The sequence below is a fragment of the Eumetopias jubatus genome, unplaced genomic scaffold (genome assembly GCF_037043125.1).
Source record: "Eumetopias jubatus isolate StellerSeaLion01/CBP00866 unplaced genomic scaffold, mEumJub1_p1.0 scaffold_12, whole genome shotgun sequence".
Lineage (NCBI taxonomy): Eukaryota > Metazoa > Chordata > Mammalia > Carnivora > Otariidae > Eumetopias > Eumetopias jubatus.
This window is the reverse complement of record NW_028274818.1, coordinates 21,079,861-21,096,646: the sequence shown is the minus strand read 5'-3', so window position 1 is coordinate 21,096,646 and position 16,786 is coordinate 21,079,861. Positions and strand designations below refer to the sequence as shown.

Here is a 16,786-nt window from a genome sequence, read left to right as displayed (position 1 = left end):
AGCTCAGGGGATGGATCTTCTCCTTCTTAAAAGGAGGCCCAGGGATGAAGTCATCTCTCTTCTTATACTGGATGCTGTGGTACATGCAGTGATGGCAAGAGCCACATAGGCCACCTTATGACATGAAGGGAGATCCAACCCCACATGGCAAGGATGGCACAAAAGAGAAAAATGGAAAAAACAAGGTTTTCTGACAAATTTGAGAAACAAATCCTGGAAGAACCTACCTCTGGACTTCTTTCTCACATGAGATATTAAATCGACTGATTTGTTGAAATTGAGGTCCTCTGCTTCTTGCAGCTAGGAGCATCCTTATTGCTAAACTCTCAACATTAGGAGGCCCTAATCTTGATGTAGGACCCTTGGCCACTCAGTCAGTTTCTGACTCCAGTGCTTTTATATATATAATCCCTATTCTCTTTCCTTTTTCCAATCAAAAATTCTATTTAATACAAAATGTTGTAAAAAATGGTGAAAAAGCAATTAGACTTCTCCACCTAGCCTAATTCTGTGCTTTTCCAACTTTGGATACTTTCTTCATTGCTTCTATCAAATTGCATTGTAGAATTCCTGGGACACGCATGGTTTTTACTATTAATGAATCTTTACCAACACTTCCATCTATGGAAAACAACTTTTTACTGTGCTTATTTCTAGTGAAACTCTATCCCTTCTTCAAATTTAGCTCACAACCTATTTACTTCCAACATTTCACCAGCCCAAATAACTTCCTTCTGTCTATGGATTGCACCTCGTTTGAATTAATCTTTTTGCAATTATCCTTCTCTGCATGTATACAGTATCAGTCTCCTCAAATAAACAGAAAACTTCTTTAAGGCATAAGTGAAATTGTTTTTGTTAAATGCTTTGAGGAATCATGCATTTTTCATATTCGTGTCTCTCCTGGTACATTGCTTCTTAGGTAGCACCAGGTGCTCCATACAATTTGTCAAGTTGGTCATGTGTGAAATGAAAGGATGGGATTAAGTGATACTTTGGATCCTTTCTGACTCTAAGGAACAGAGCTGATGATATCTAAGGTGAAGTGAAAACATGATTCTTAGAGATATATAAAAGTTTGAGAGTTGAAAAAGAAAAGAAAACTGTAAATGTGGGTGGTGGTGAAATACTTTCTTTTTAGATTAGTATTTTTGAATCCATACTTTTATTTTTGGAGGTCTTTACTCATGATATTTACTTTTTGATGACTCTCCAGGATAGCTGTTTGCAAATGTAGCAAGTCCCGTTGTCTGGGAGGAAAGTGATAAAAATAGTCTTTCATAATATGTGACCAGTCCTAAATCTTTTATGGGCCTGCCAATATTTTGGACTTTATTGTAGAGTTATTCACCCTTGTTTTAAACTTTGCCCATGTTGGACTTGGAGGGGGATTTGCTTTGCTTAAGGGAAACACTCCAGTGGGCTATTTTTGAACTTGCCTTGACATTTAGATTTGGAAATACTGTGTTTCCAAGATACTTATCCCTGGATAAGCTTGCAGTGCAGATGTAAAATTATATCAAGTCAAAATTTTAATCATCTGCTAACATGATCTTTCATAGGAGATTTCCCTATTGTGTAGATTAAGTGATGGGTACAAATTAATACAAGATGGGGAAAAGTATGGAAGGTTCAAGGACTAAAACTTTTCCCTTAATTACTTACCTCACTTTCTCATCTCTAGAGTTTCTGAACACAGGAAAGAGACATACACAAAACTCCCAGACTCTCTGTTTTATTTTAGCTTAATGATGGATCAAATCTCTGCTTGTTTTTCCACCACTTCTTCAATTAGTTCTATTGGCTCACATGAGAGCTGGCAGCTAGGTACACATTCACTGCGTGGAAGGTCCCACTGAGGAGAAGAAATGGAGGCGGGGTGTGGAGGAAGCCCTGGGAGGGTAAAAAAGCAGGAGTGGGGAGCTTCGTCTCTTCCGTGGCCTGGTGTAGGAAGTGGACCCCCCTGTCCACTGCGGCATATCCTGCTGTGTGCTGGTCTAGAAGCAGGCACAGCCTGGGGAATTTGGCAGAGCTGCCTGCAGCTACGTCCAGACAAGTGCAGATGGCAGGCTGGAAGGCACTCATGAGGACTTGCTGTGTTACACTGAGTTATGTTTCTGTCTGATGGCCAGTTTCACAATGAAAAGGAGCCACTAAACCAACCTTTAGTTTTTAGCTTCTATAAAACACAATGGCTCAATATCGCTGCATCTTTGCTCACATTATTCCTTCTATCCAGAAACATCCTTTTCCCTCACGAAAGTCCTAACTTTTCCTCTAAATGTAGGAGCACCTACACTCCTTAAAAGTTTCCTTTGTCTGGGTTGCCTGGGTGGCTCAGTTGGTTAAGCTTCTGACTCTTGATTTTTGGCTCAGGTTATGATCTTAGGTCGTGATCTCAAGATCGTGAGATTGAGCCCGGGCACGGCTCTGTGCTGGGCGTGGAGCCTGCTTAATATTCTCTCTGTCTCACTCCCTCTGCCCCCCACCCCCACTTGCATGCTCTACTCTCTCTCTCTCTCTCCCTTTCTTAAAAAAAAAAAAAGCTTCCTTTGTCTGAAGCTTTTCCTGATCCCACATTTACCTCTCACTGGGGAAAATTTATCAATCCACATTTTGAGCTTCTCACTATGCGTGGTTAGTGGATATAGCCCCTGTAATACTTTAGTGCACTTATTTTATATCTCTTTCTCCTATTACTGTTTTTACCCTCTTTAGGTCAGGGACTGATTCCTAATTATCTTTATATCCCTATAATTCGGCACAGAGGCAGTCTCATTGTAGGGGTTCCGTGTATGCTAGCTCAGTGCGTAAATAAATGAATAAAGAGGGGTGGGGAGAGGTTCAGAGGATAAACTGGTAAGAGTTAAAGGATTTCAAAGCTTTACCTGGTAGATATGTACACTGGTGGTTACCACCCTCCGACTCATTCTTTGAAAACTGTCATTCCCATCAGGGCGTGGAGCACTGCAATGATAAGCATCCCTTCCCGGTTCTGTTTAGGAATCCTGCTATTAGCATACTATCTGGGGTTATATTCTCTTCTCCCAATTAAATTCCATGTGATCTCATAGAAGAAATGAACAATAGCTCATCCTCTGAAAAAGGTTGCAAATTTGCATCTAAATTTATTCAGTAACCTTCACCAATATTTATTAGGTATTTATAATTCTCTGGGCACTATGCTAACCCACAAGGGGTAGAGGATTCTAAATTAAAATCCTCACAAGCCACTATCTAGTCTTTGAAGTTCCCAAGAAAAAATTCCAGAAAGAAATCTACTAGTGCCCTCCATTTCAATTTCTCCCCTCTGGCTATTGATAGCTCAGCAGGAAATCTCTCCTTTGCCCTTGAAGGTTTCTGGGTTTTTGGAAGAGTATGAACTTTGGAGGCAGGCAAATGAGTCTTTGAATCCCTCTTTACACTTGGAGCTGTATGGTAATTCACTCCATACCTATAAACATCAATTTCTTTATCAACAAAAATGATAATACCTATCATTAGTGGTTGTAGTAAGAATTAAAGGAGATAATGAACATGTGAAGTTATCTAGGAAATAACAGTGCTCAGAAAATGGTAGGTCTGATCGGTATTATTATTATTCTTTAGTATAGTTCAGAATCGTACAAGTAATTCTCTTCAGCAAAGCTTGCGACATATTTATCAGTGTGTAGCACTTGTACATTTAGAACAGACTCTTTACATTAAACTCTTCTGGAGTGATAGGAATGGCTTGTTACATATTGTAAAGATACCTTGATGGAGAAGAGAACCTGAGAGAGCACTGATGTTGCCACCATTACTACAATACTGGGATTTCCTTCTTGGAGTCTTGGAACCACTTCTGGCTGAGCCCTCCTTCTGGGCTTTGCCGGCACTGGATGGTTGGTGGTATGTCTTGGCTTCAAAGACAGCACAGACCATAGAAGTCAAAAAAGCTTAAGTTAAAAACTCAGCTTTGCCACTTGCTATGTAACTGAACTTGAAAGAGTTACTTAAACATCACGTGGTAGACAGAAAAATGCCCACCGCTTCCCCAGTGCTGTCCATGTTCTAATCCCTGGAATGTGTAAATATGTTACCTTACATAGCAAAAGGGATTTTTCATTACCGATATAATTAAATTAAAAACTTTGAGATGGAGAGATTATTCTGGATCATCCGGGAAGGCACAATGTTATCACAAGAGTCCTTTTAAGAGGATACATAGGAGGACTCAGGGTCAGAAAAAGGACATGTGTCAATAGAACTGGACTTTGGAATGATGAGCTTTGAAGATGGAGAATCGGGCTGTGAGCCAAGGAATACAAACCGCTCTAGAGGCTGGAAAGGGTGAGGCCATGGATCCTCCCTTGAAGCCTCCCTCCAGAAGGAACACAACCCTGCCAAGAAATGTTGTTGTGTGAAGCCACTAAGTTTGTGATAATTAGTTACAGCAGAAGTAGAAAACTAATACACACCTCAAGCTTTAGTTTCTTATCTCTAAAATAATAATGCTATATAACAAATACTTATTATGTCAGGTATTATTTTAGGCCTGGAAGATATTGCACTGAATAATACAAAGTCAGTGCCACAGGGAGCTTACATTATAGTGGATAGACGATAACAAGTAAGAAAATATTTTGAAGTAGTACAAAGTTTTGTGGAGAAATAAAGCAAGGGAAGGGAGAGTGTGGGTGGGTGTGAGTAGGAGGATCTATTCTAGATGGGGTGTTCAGGGACTCTTTGCAGAAGGGATACTTGAGCAGAGAGGTGGAATAAGGCGCCAGCCTGGGGAAGATCAGCAACAAGCACTTCCCAGCGTGAGGAAATGCCACAGCCTGTGGTGCTTCCTTAGGCTGGGACAGGAACTACGCAGGAAGGCCAGTGCAGCTGGGGGTTGGGGGTGGAGGGGGTGGGGAGCGGGCAGGGGAGGGGGGTGGGGGGTGATGGGAGCACAGTGGAGGCCACTCGAGATGTTTGCATTTCCTTTTAAATGCAAGAGGAAGTCTTGGAAAGAGATCAGCAGAAGCATAAGTTAAATTTAATTTAAATTAAAAAAAACCATGCTGGCAATTTGGTTTGGCGCTCAGAGGAGAGGTCAGAGCTCGAGGCTTTTGTCCAGATAAAGTGCGTATTGAAGCTGCAGGACCAGACAAGCTCAACCCCGCACAGAGTGTAGGCAGAAAGTCTGGGCCTTTTGGGTCTGGGAGGGCAAGACAAGCTGGCAAAGGAGACCGAGAAGTAGGAGAAAACTTCAGAGAGGGGCTGTCTTGGAAGCCAAGAGAAGAACATGCTTTGAGAATGAGGCTGGGATTGCCCTTGTCAGAAAGCCTCCCTCTAAGTCTTGTGTTAATGTTTAAAGATAACAACAGACACAAAGGTTAGGTATCATAGAAAATCCTCCAAAATGATCATTGTACTTAATGTTAGTGTTGATAAGTTACTTGAGTTCTCTTGATTGCTTAGAAACAATACCTTAGAGCAGACCCATCTTGCAGCTACCCAATTACTTTTTTTCTTACTTGAATGTCTTTCCTATTTTGTTCTTGCTGGTTCCCTTGTAATCATGTGTTCTATAGACAGCGAAGACCAGCCAACGGTAGGAAACAAGCACTAAATGGACTCTTTTTTATACTTGTGCAAGGGATAGCTCTCGAAAGACAACAGCAAGAGTTTAACAAAAGACGATACTTTGGTACAACTAAGGAAAATACGATTTCCTAAAGTACCCTGCCTGTTCTGCATCATTTCCGTTATAAAATGACATTATGAAATGACAGTAAAATCCCACATTACAGGACACAAACAATTGCAGTGGTAAGATCGGAAACTTCATTATGCATTTATTAACTAAAGATTTGAGCAAACGATTTCTAACCTCTTGGTATTGTGACAGCCTCTGATTTTTTTTTTTTTTTTCCATCTGTCGCTCTCTACTCTTTCTCCTAAGAGCTGTAGTGGGCTAGCTTTACTGTTTGAATTAAATATAATTTTGTTTTGAACATTCTGACGCCACTTAAGATTATTGAAGATAGTTGCAGTGGGAATAGCTCGGCTCAGGGGGGGAAGAACAAGTGCACAATGGAGCCAGTGATTCATTTCAACTTGAGAGCACTTTTTAGCATTTGGTGTCATTTAAATCACTTTGAAGCCTCATCTCTTAATTAAGGGTTTCAGAACACTATTCTTGCCCTGTCCTAGCCTATGATGTAGGGGAGTCTGCTTTGCCCCAAATATGTAGATTACCTTTCCAGCTCTGTCTGACACCTCTCTTTCCCTGGGTCTCTGCATTCCAGCAGTTTTTTCCAAGTGCCCTCCAACCTCCTTCCTCAGGGCCTTTGCAAGGGATGCTTCCTCTCCGGGAGCTGATACAAATTGGTCCTCAGGGTGGGAGCGTCGAGTCAAATAGTTAGGCTTTCATGTGGCTCTAGGATCTGAGTTGAGGGCCCTTCGATGAGGCCCAGCAAACCTGTTAACATTCTGGCCAGTGTCATGGGATGGGACCTGCGTCTCTCGGGAAACCACACTCCCCCCCTCCCCCCATCTTTTGCGGCTCCAAACCACACTGGGTTGCCGGACATCACAGCCACGTGGAGCCTGCTGTTCGGGCCATTTAAGAGTTGCCGCAATATCATGTTTAGCAGGCTTTCCCTTAGCATGGCACATAGCACATTTTCGACACTCAGCTAATATTCAAACACTAAATATACCGATGCTCATGCTTACCTTCCTCATGTTCTTACTTCCCTCCTCACTCAGCTTAGTTTCTGTAATCCTTCATTATAATCAGTCTTCATCTATACCCTTCACTTCCTTGCCTCTTTCCCTCTCTGTTTCAGATTTGTATGCTGTAATAACAAATTATCACAGTCTTAGTGGCTCAAAACAACACCTCTTTGGTATTGCACCATCTCTGAGGGTCAGGAGGCCAATCAACACGTTAGGCAAGTCCATTCCTTGGGTCTTACGATGCCGCAACCAGCCAAGATGTTGGCTGGGCTGCGTTCTCATCTGAGGCATGGAGTCCTCTTCCAAACGCACACAGAATTCATTTCTGGTAGCTGTAGCATGCATAATGGTTTGCTTCATAAAATGGTTTGCTTCTTCAAAGCCTCAGGAGAGCATCTCTTGCTCAGGGAGGACCTAACCTTTCTCTGCAGGCTTAATTGAAGAGTTAGGCCCATCCAAGATAATCCCTTTGGAAGAACTCTCAGTCAACTGATAAGGGACCTGCAAAATCTCTTCCCAAGATTACATAATGTATGTAACCTTTCCTCCATTCTCTCTCGAGTCCATTTCATTAGATACCATCCCCACCATTCCCTAGTCACAGTTCTTGCCAAAGTCATAAATGGCCTCTTTTTTTTCACCAAACCCAGTGGTCAATTCTCAATCCTCATCTTACTTAAGCATTTCACACAGCTGAGCACCCCCTCCTCCTTCAAATACTGTCTCTAAATGGTTTTCAGGATACCACCCTCTACTGCTTTCCTATTTCAAGACATAGATATCCAACAGTTAAACGCATTAAAGGAAGGTACAAGAGACTGTGTACACAATGCTACTGTTTGTGTAAAAAATATATATTCTCTTGTAAATGCACAAAATGTATCTGTGAGGAAGCACAGAACATTGGTTACTTCTAAGATGGGGAATCTGGGTCCTTTTGTATCTTTTGAATTTTTCACCACATGACAATATTCAAAATAAATTAAATTAGAAGCACAAAACTTATATCATATGAGTTGGTTGTCAGGACTCGTGGCCAGTTGGCAGCTGCTGCAAATGTCTTGGTGCCACCAACCTCTTTGCTGGGGTCATAGGTGGCCACAGCCACAGAGCACTGTGACATCCTCCACACCCCCCTGTCCCTGAGCTATAACAATGAGATTCTGGTGTGGAATATACTTTTGGGAACAGGGCCAACTAAACAATTTAATTTATTAGTAAAATGATGTCAAAGGCAAACGATGCTCACAAATCCGTTTTTGCTTGTGGGTAAAAGCACAGAACACAGAATTACATGGAGCAGGAGGAGGTCACGAACTTGACATAGTCCTTAAATTGTTGTAATGCCAGAGAAATGGAAGACAGGGGTGGGGGGACGTTCACCTAAGAAGGACAAAGAAGGTAGAACAGTTTGATTGAGATGCACTTGAAAGAAACCTTGGGACTGTACTAATTTTTAATTTTTTTCTAGGAGACAGTCTTATTTATTGCCAGAAGTTTTATTTAAGAGTTTTTTTTATTTTTAATTTTATTTTATTATTTTTTTAAAGATTTTATTTATTTATTTGACAGAGAGAGAGACACAGCGAGAGAGGGAACACAAGCAGGGGGAGTGGGTGAGGGAGAAGCAGGCTTCCTGCTGAGCAGGATCCCGATGCGGGGCTCGATCCCAGGACCCTGGGACCATGACCTGAGCTGAAGGCAGACGCTTAACGACTGAGCCACCCAGGCGCCCCTATTTAAGAGTTTTAAAAAGGCATAATATTTTTATTATTTGTTGTCCACAAACTGTGTCAGTGTTTTGTTCCTTATTTCCCAGCTAAAACATTGTTTTAACTCACAAAAACAGATACATTTAAATTCTTCAGTATTGTTTTCTATTACGGAAATGATGGTGGTGGTGTTAAGGTGAATGTGTATGTGTGGAGTATGTGTGTGTGTGGGGGGGGTAAAGGTGGAAATTCCTTTTTAAAAATTAGGAAATGTCTAAATGAGTCCTGGGACGTTTTTTTCTTATTTGGTTCCTATACAAATATTCACTTCTCTTCTTCCAGCCTTCCAAATTATCCTTCTATCTATTCCTTTTTTTTTTTTTTTTACTTGGGGGATGTGAAAATAAAATGGCCATTTCCTTAGAGCCCTCTTTGCTGACTCTAAATCCTCAAGCTCTTTTAAGTTTTGTTCATTTTCTTATTTATTTATTTAGTATCTAGGTAGTGAGGAGTCTGGGGAGATGTCATATTTTAATACCCAGAATGCTAGAATGCCATGTTCATATCCATAGATTTGTTAGAGCAAATTAAATTAGAGGTTGTATTAATACACGCATGGGGCCAATGGGGGCGACGAGGATAGTCTTCTCCTTGTTGACTTGGCAATACTCAGAATATGTTGTCCTCCTGTGAGACCCCTCTTGAGAAAGTTAGAGGCATTAAGAAGAGAAGAGAACAGGATACTTGCCTTCAAATATTTTTTTTAAAGATTTTATTTATTTATTCGAGAGAGAGAGAATGAGAGCCAGAGAGCACGAGAGGGAAGAGGGTCAGAGGGAGAAGCAGACTCCCCGCCGAGCAGGGAGCCTGATGTGGGACTCGATCCCAGGACTCCAGGATCATGACCTGAGCCGAAGGCAGTCGCGTAACCAACTGAGCCACCCAGGCTCCCCGCCTTCAAATATTTTAAGGGTGAGATGAGGACAAGAGTTTGGCTTTGTGGTTAATGCCAAGTGGTAAAATATGGACCAAGTGTTGTTGCAGGAAGGTGCAGGGACTTCAGCCCAAGGGTGCATGAAGATACAGGAGAAGGATTTCTTTCGGCATGTCTGAAGCCCCTAGGGACGGAACTGGCCGTCTGGGGAGAGGGCACACACTATTTCTGAAGGTGGTCCACCATTTTCAGATGGATGATTGGAGAAGATGACATTTCACATCTCTTCCATTTCTTTTTATGTTCTAGGACCTTTGATGAGTCTTGAATTCTTGAGACTCTGATAAAAGCTATCGGCTCTCTCCCCAGAAACAAATACACGTGTGTTACCATTTCCTCCTGCAGTCGATGTACAATGTGGAGAGAGAGAGAACAGCTCCAGGGGAAGAACTCCCAGGTCTCCAAAGATGGAATTTTGGAAATTACTGTTCTGAGTTATTTCTTGCTTATAGCGGGTTTGAATAATTAAAGGCTTCATCAGAAACTAAGGATGCTTTTTCAAAATGCTTCAAGAAACAGCATTTTCCTCCAAATTCATTTAAACACAGCACATAGATCTTTGAAATTAATTTGTTTTTATGGGTTTTGTAAGAAATAGGTCAGAAATAATAACAGACTACATATTTATTAATTCAAAAGCATTTTTTACAAGCACGATTATAAATTTAGCTGAATCTAAGTGCTAAATATAGATTAGTTTATAATGCATAACTTTGCCTACTTTCGTCTTTGGTCTTTACGAGAATCCCATGATGCAGGCAGATTATTCATAACCACTTTACTTTACAAATGACTGAGCATCAGAGAACTTAATTGGGTGGCTTGAGATCAAAATTAGAGAAGTATATATGTAATAAAGAGTGAGTTATAACTGGATTCAATTCCTGATCTGTTGTGTGACCTTAGAGAGCTCACTGTTTCTATAGCTCAGTTTCCTCATTTCCAAATGGGGGTAATGGTACCATTAACCTTTCTAGAGGTGTTCTCAACCCTTAGATGAGATTTATGGTCTTACGTATTGGTGAGGCATGTGTCTTGAGAATGAGAGCCAAGCAAAAGCCATATCCCCTTTCCTAACCCAGCCTCAGAAGGCACATTTCTGCTGCATTATTGTTATGGTCATAGAACATTAGAAGTGAGTCACTATGGCTGCCCGTATTCAAGGAGAGAATTAGCCTCCATATTTTTATGGAAGTTTTTTAAAACCATCATGTCCTCCAAGCCTCCTACCCTCTTTCTTAATTAGTAACATCGGCAAATTATTGTAGATGTGTTGTTGGGGGAAGCAGGTGTACAAAGGATAAAAGACTTTATCTCTGCTCTCAGGGAGATTACAATCTAGTTGGGAAAGATAATGCTTTCCTAAGAAAAGATAACCAAGGATATCTTTGGAGTAAAAAGTTCCAAATGGTAAATTGTGCTTGAAGTGAGGAAACCGGTAGCTCTAGCTCTCGTCCTACCACTCACAAGCCACATGACAGTGACAGACCCCATTCAGGGGCCCTGGATTTCCATTTTTTTATCAGGCATACGGAGGTGGGGTGGGGCTCATGTGGACACTGGAGAGACCTCTGCTACTTCTTTGGTGTTCCTCTAAGCAGTAAATCTGTGAAAGAGGGTTAACTTTAATGTATGAACTTCTTAAATTTACCAAGTATATCGTATGTGCAAGGTGCCCTGTGAAGTGCTGTAAGTAAATGAAGTCATAGGAATTTCATGAACAGGTACATCTATATTATTCTATATATTGTATATGTAGTATATGCATTCTTACAATATCGAGATAGAATTTTTTTTAGATTTTTTAAGAAGAGTTATTTATTTATTTGAGAGAGAGAGAGCACGAGCAGGAGGAGCAGAGGGAGAGAGAATCTCAAGCGGACTCTGCACTGAGCACGGAGCCTGATGTGGGGCTCGATCTCATGACCCTGAGATCATGACCTGAGCTGAAATCAAGATTCAGTCACTTAACCTGTTGTGCCACCCAAGTTTCCCAGAGATAAAACATTTTTATTTCTTTGCAATTGATATATATGATGTAAAAAAAATATGAAGGACACATGTGAAGACTATGTGTGTGTGTGTATATATATATATATATATATAATAAAAAACATCCACATCTCTAAGAGATATACAGTTGATCCTTGAACAACAAGGGTTTGAACTGCATGGGTCCACTTACATGCAAACTTTTTCAATAAATACTGTACAGTGCTGTAAATATATTTTTTCTTCCTTATAATTTTCTTAATAACATTTTCTTTTCTCTAGCTTACTTTATTATAAGAAGACAGTATATAATATATATATATAACATACAAAATATGTGTTAATTGAATGTTTATATTATCAGTAAGGCTCTGGTCAGTAGTAGGCTATTAGTAGTGAAGTTTTTGGGGAGTCAAAACTTATACATGGACTTTTTTTTAAGATTTTATTTATTTATTTGACAGAGAGAGACAGCGAGAGGGGGAGTGGGAGAGGGAGAAGCAGGCTCCCCACTGAGCAGAGAGCCCGATGCTGGGCTCCATCCCAGGACCCTGGGATTGTGACCTGAGCCAAAAGCAGATGCTTAACCGACTGAGCCACCTAGGCTTTTAGACTGCACGTGAGGTTGACACCCTTAACCCCTGTGTTGTTTAAGGGTCAACTATATATAAAATGAATGTATAAATTCAACAATCATGTTAAGTAGTGTCTGCATCAACTGACACACTTTTCGGGGGTAATGAACATGTACCATGTCCAGTAAAAGGTATACACGGTAGGCAGCAGACTCGGTTATAACTGCTTCTCTCATTATGTAGTTTCGGCATGTTACTTATCCTCACTGACCCTTATAACCACTTCCACAGAATGACAGGCCTGAACTACTTCACAAGTGTCCTTCAAACTCTTAAAAGAGCACCGATTTAATGACTTCCGGTTTTTGTTGTTGTTTTTTAATAACTGTCTGTGATTCCAAATTCATGTGTTAAAATATTCTGCCTTCTAACATTTATTGAGTGTCCATGGTGTACATGCTTGAATGTGTTAAGAATGTCCTTTAAATAAAATTTTCTATTGGACACTTTAGGAAACAAAAAGAGGAAACCTATCTTATAAGAGTAGCTCTGTACTGCACTCAGATTTTTTTTTATATATTACAAAGTACATCATATATATCTACAAAATAGTTGTGCCTTGCCTTATGTGTCCTTGGCCATTATGAAAGTCTTTCATTGGGTACAGTTCTGATTTTATCTATCTCTTGGGCTTCTCTGTTCTTGTCCTTTTAAGGTCCTTCTCTGGCCTGTTACAGCACTTCTGGGCCCCAGCCCAAAGCCTTCTTGATGGGTAAACATTATATTCCCATATAAGAGGGATGAGACTGAATCTTAGCAGGCAGTGCTGCTGGGGAAACTATCTATTAGGTCCAGGCAATCTGCACTTTAGGAAAATTGCTGAATTATACTAAATTATAGAATGACCCATTCCTTATAGCCTGGCAGAGAGAAGCCTGGCCTGCCTAGATTTGCAAAGAGGAGGATAAATTACAGTCTATACCCATTACCTTATTTAATCCTTAAACAAGCTTATAGGATGAGTAACATAAGGAACAAAAAGGCTAAGTAACTTCATTAGAGTAAAAAATCTAGTAAGGGGCAGGGGCAGGAGCTGAAGTTAACTGCTGGGGCACAGATCTGTCTGGCAATGGAATGTAGGCAGGTTGGGGAAGGTTCTGGTATCTGGTGGCCTGTTCCAGGGCTAATCTAATCTAACATGCAGCAGTGGGGCAGAAAGAACTACAGAGACAGTTCAGAAGAGAAAATAGCAGAGCTTGGCGACAAGGTGGGAAAGGAGGTGAAGGAAGGGGAAGCATGGAATGACTGCACGTTAAAATCTGCTGGGCGGAAATGTGAGTGTCACTGATGTGCCTGAGGAGTCTTAGCTCCTTGACATATAAATAGGAATTTTTTTTCCCCCAAAGCTACCAACATTAAACCAACATTTCCTTCTGGCTAACAGATTCCTTTAACAACATTTCAGGCCTAGTCAGTACGTTTTCCGTCAGGTTTAGAATTAACAAAATCTTATTTCAATTACTGTCTAGGCCAGCTTCACAGGCTGTGTGCAGGGCCCAGTGAAGCCATCCAGGGCCACATTCTCACAAGGGCCCGGGGCTTGGAGCCTAACACTCTCCAGCTGCCATCTTGAAATTCTTAACAATGTTCTCTTTGGACTTGTGCTTTGTAAATGAAGTCTGATGGAGCAGTGGAGCGGGCTCTGGGGGCTTGGAGCCTCAGGCCCACGTGGATCTCCTTCTGCTACTTCCCTGGGACAGGTTTATAGCTGACCACTCCTCTACCCCTTAGGGTCCCAGGCCCATGCATGCACTCCCCTCCCTACCTCCACCCAGTGACTTCTGCTGCCCCCTGTCCCCACTGGGGGCCTTGTGGAGTCGGCACCCCCACAGTCTCTGCATGGGCACAGCTGGGGTGGTCCCTGCCTGGGTTAGCAGCATCATGCTGTGTTGGGTGGGCAAACAGCTGGAGGGAGCCTCTCACCACGCCTCATTCAGGGGCCTAGTGCATCCTAGCGCCGAGGCTGCAACATCTTTGGGGATCTAGCGGTTTGTGGGAAGGGAATCGGAGCTGTCCGGTGCAAGTCCAGCATGCCCCCCCTTGGGGCCCCTGAAGCCTGCAAGGGTCCACATGTGGCCTGTGTGTATCCCTGTGCCTGAGGGAGAGTGACATTGGGCAAGAATAGAAAAACCTCGCTGACATGTTGAGAGACCATGAATGAAAGGAAAAAGCTTTATATTTGAGTATCTTCAAGGATGAATTTTCTTGTTTCTAGGATGAGGAGCCTCATGTTTTCATTTTGCACCACGCCTTGAACATTATGTAACCAGTCCTGATTATTATGTTTTAATTATCTTAACCTCAAACTCCAATCTCATGTTCAAGTCAGAATGTTCCCTCCACCTCCCCCCGCCCTCTTCCAAGCTTGCTTCCCCAGTGTTGGGATGGAGACAGCCCCACGTCAGTGACTTGGTGAGGTTTTTGTCTGCTTTCTGTTTCATGCAGTAGTCTCCCCTTATCCACTGTTTTGCTCGTCTGTGGTTTCCATTACCCAGGGTCAACTGCGATCCAGAAGCAGGTGATCCTCCTGACATCCGGTCAGAAGGTCAGGAGCAGCCTAACGCTATGTCACAGCACCTACGTCATTCGCCTCACTTCATCTCATCACGTGGGCAGTTGATCATCTCACACCATCCCAAGAAGAAGGGTGAGTAGAGTACCAAAGATATTTTGAGAGAGAGAGAGAGAGAGAGAGCACATTCACTTAATTTTTATTACAGCATATTGTTATAATTGTTCTATTTTATTATTAGTTGCTGTTGTTAATTTCTTCCTATGCCTAATTTATAAATTAAAATTTACCATATATATGTATGTATAGGAAAAAACATAGTATATAGTGGGTTTGGTACTATCTGCAGTTTTAGGCATCCACTGGGGGTCTTGGAACATATTCCCCATGGATAAGGGGAAACTACTTGTAATTGCTTTTGCAATTTGCCCACTTGGGGTGGGAAGGCAAAGGCCCCTTCCCATCCTGCTGATAAGGGACCCAATCCCAAGGAGCTTTTCTAGGTAATAATAGTCCCTTTCAGGGCCTGGCTGCCACATTTGTTGATGTCTAGTTGGTAGTTACACGAAACATTCATCTGAAACAGGCAGCACTCTGTTGGCCAACCAAGGCTGGAGTCTATCCTCTGTGGTCCTAACTCTTGAGCCTAAAGGCATAGGCAGCTAGTATCTCGCGTACCTCTAGTACACTAACTAGTATCTCGTGTACCTCCAAGAGAGTCCTTGGCTCCTCTCTACCGTATTAGTTCTCCCCTGTGCTTTAATAGCACTGGGGCAGACTGGCCATTCTGGTGTTTCAGAGGACATCCAACTGGGATGGGAACAAAGTACCATTGTCACCAACTCTTGGTTACACAAAAACTTCAAAAACAAGTCTCTTGAATTTAGAGCACAGTTTTTGAGACAGAAACCAATCAAAAAAGGATGTTAATGGAAGAGGTTGTCCTCTCCTTACAAACTCTGCATTCCTATTCCGCGCCCCCCGCCGCCCCCCACAACAGCCCTGCTTTGGGGTCTTAGAGTTCCCTCTTATATCTTTTGTGAATAAAGGCTGCCAAACCAGATCATCCTCTCTTGCACCTGGGGCCAGAGCAGGGGGCTACTTGTAAGAACTGAGCCCTCTGAACTGAAATTTACTATCTCTGCTTTCAATAAAACATTAAACTTCTCTTCAATCCCTGAAATCATTTGGTAATCTCCTAGGGCAGGAGAAGATCTTAATTAGCAGATCTCACAAAATCCTGTTATCCACATTAAAACATATCATTTTGCAGGCCCAGCAATGAACGTCATTAATAAATATTTACTTAGTATCCTGTAACGTGCATAACATCTAGGAAGATTCTGTATAGGGTATAGACCTTATCCTCAAGGACTTTTAAATCAGTTGGAGAGAAGGGACATAAAGATATCAGGAACAGTGCATGAGAATATATGCTAAGAGGGTGGTATAGACAGCAAGAGTTGTATAAAGTGGGGGAGCCGAGAGATTTCTGTGGCAAGGAGTGTTGGGATGACGTAGAGCATGGAGGACATAGAACACATCAGGTGAAGTGTGCTCAGGATTTAGAGAAGCTGTAATAAGGAGGAAGTGCTTTTCAGAGAGGGGGAAGAAATAAATAAAAGAGTAGAGTTCAGACTGTCCATGGTGTTGAGGAATATTCCACACTGTACAGAATCTTTGTCCCCCTTTTCTTTTAAGAACTCCCAGCCCCTTGCCACAGGTTTCATCTTGCCCTGGGAGCCATTCCTGCTGTAAATGACGGGCGGAGACAGTGATTGCAATTATTCACTTTAGACGGCTATGATGATGCTGGACTCTTCAGCCTGGCCTTTGGCATTCCTTCAAGTGTGCAACAGAGAAGGGCGATTTGTGTTCATCACCAGCATCCACAGCCCTTTGCAGACATGGGGATGCTTAGACACACAGACCCAAAGATCAACCTTACTTCTTGGATATAGTGCAATCCAGCTATAGTGCAGGCCAGCCTGAAGGCTCATGGGGAACAACCTCCTCAACAGGTAGTAGCCTAAAATGAGTAACTCCAATCATTGTGTCCATGCTGATCATCTACAGCAGGAATCCAGATACTTGGTCAGGAAATAAAATCATTTCTTCAAGCCCAAACTCTCTGTCTTATGTTGGGCTCCCTAGAGGCAGAGTTTGAGCCAAGGACTGGGATTCCTGTGATCTGTTGAGGGTTAGCTCTTCAGAGAAGAAACCTCTC

The 16,786-nt window shown here is 42.0% G+C and overlaps 1 long non-coding RNA gene across 1 annotated transcript in view; it reads left to right on the top strand.

Moving 5' to 3' along the window:
- LOC148162773 (uncharacterized) overlaps positions 1-16,786 on the top strand; it is a 146,420-nt gene that overhangs the window by 36,847 nt on the left and 92,787 nt on the right. The window contains exon 3 of the long non-coding RNA XR_015766459.1: positions 14,543-14,694. This is a non-coding gene — a long non-coding RNA (uncharacterized LOC148162773). The remainder of the gene's footprint in view (positions 1-14,542; positions 14,695-16,786) is intronic.